We start from the raw sequence: 1,259 nt of genomic DNA on the forward strand, positions 1-1,259 counted from the left end.
CCTTTCTCACAAGCACCCCTCACCCCAATAAATCCACCCTCCGTGGTATTGATTGAGATTTCTTGTCGTGTGATTCTTCACCCCGTTACACTGGTGGAGAATGCGGGCGAATCAGTGAAGAATCCCCGACAAGCGATCTTCTTCACCTCACCTTTTTTTTCTTGTTTTTGTCTCCGGGTTCTGTCACAGGCGAGCGCTCCTCCCCCACCATGGACGAAATCCTCCAGCGGCTCACCGAGGTTAGCATCCGCCAGCAACAAATTGTTGAGCACCTCGCCACCCGTCAAGGAGAGACGGAGCAGGGACTCGCGGCACTATGTGCCGCCACCGCTCAACACGTTCCTCTGCCGGACCCCCGAGTGCAAGCCGCGAAGCTGCTACCCAAGCTGATCCCTCATGATGACGTAGAAGCCTTCTTACAAATGTTCGAAGCGACGGCCACCTTGGAAGGGTGGCATCAGGATGACTGGGCACGGATGCTGGCTCCCCTGCTGACGGGCGAAGCGCAGCATGCATACTTCGCTCTTCCCGCCGCCGATCAATATAAGGAGGTCAAGAAGGAAATCCTAGCCCGCCTGGGGTTATCCCCTATCTGTGCCGCCCAGCACTTCCACGAGTGGGAGTATAAGCCCTGTCTGCCGGCCCGTGCCCAGACCGCCGAACTCACACAACTCGGGCAGCACTGGCTGCTGGAGGGGGCTCCATCGGCTGGACAGGTGGAGGAGCGCGTTGTGATAGACCGTCTTCTCCGAGCCCTTCCCTGATCTCACTGACAGGCCGTTGGGATGAGGAACCGAACCACCACGTCGGAGCTGGTGGAGGCTGTCGAGCTGGCGGATGCGGCCCAACACCGGGATGCTGGGGAGCGAGCACCGCCGTTTCCCCGGAGGATGGTCCAGGAGCGGCGCGCGCCGGAGGGCACCCCGCGACCAGTACGCAGGCCGGCGGCTCCCTCCCAGCGGGATTAGCCCATGCCAAAGGAAGTCCCCGCAAAGACCTGGCTGCATTGTGCACCGCGACCTGCCGGTTGGAGCGCCAGAGGTGGAAGTGAAAGTGAATGGAAAGCAGTTCCAGGTCATCCTGGACTCGGGCAGTGCGGTCACTCTGGTCCAGTCGCATATTCTCGCACCCCAAACGGAGTGTAAATCCTTTCTCCCCATAACCTGTGTCCACGGGAACACCCGACAAGTTCCCGCTCGCAGGGAGACCATTTCGGCTGCTCCCGGGGCCTGGCCGGTGGAAGTTGGGGTCATGAAGGA

General features: G+C 60.5%; 1 protein-coding gene across 1 annotated transcript in view; it reads right to left on the reverse strand.

Moving 5' to 3' along the window:
• The window catches only part of LOC107549252 (ryanodine receptor 2-like), a 17,606-nt gene that overhangs the window by 15,879 nt on the left and 468 nt on the right, over positions 1–1,259 (reverse strand). The gene's annotated exons all lie outside the window — the stretch shown is intronic.

The sequence above is a fragment of the Sinocyclocheilus grahami genome, unplaced genomic scaffold (assembly GCF_001515645.1).
Source record: "Sinocyclocheilus grahami isolate Dianchi unplaced genomic scaffold, SAMN03320097.WGS_v1.1 scaffold367.1, whole genome shotgun sequence".
In the NCBI taxonomy this organism is placed as follows: Eukaryota; Metazoa; Chordata; class Actinopteri; order Cypriniformes; family Cyprinidae; genus Sinocyclocheilus; species Sinocyclocheilus grahami.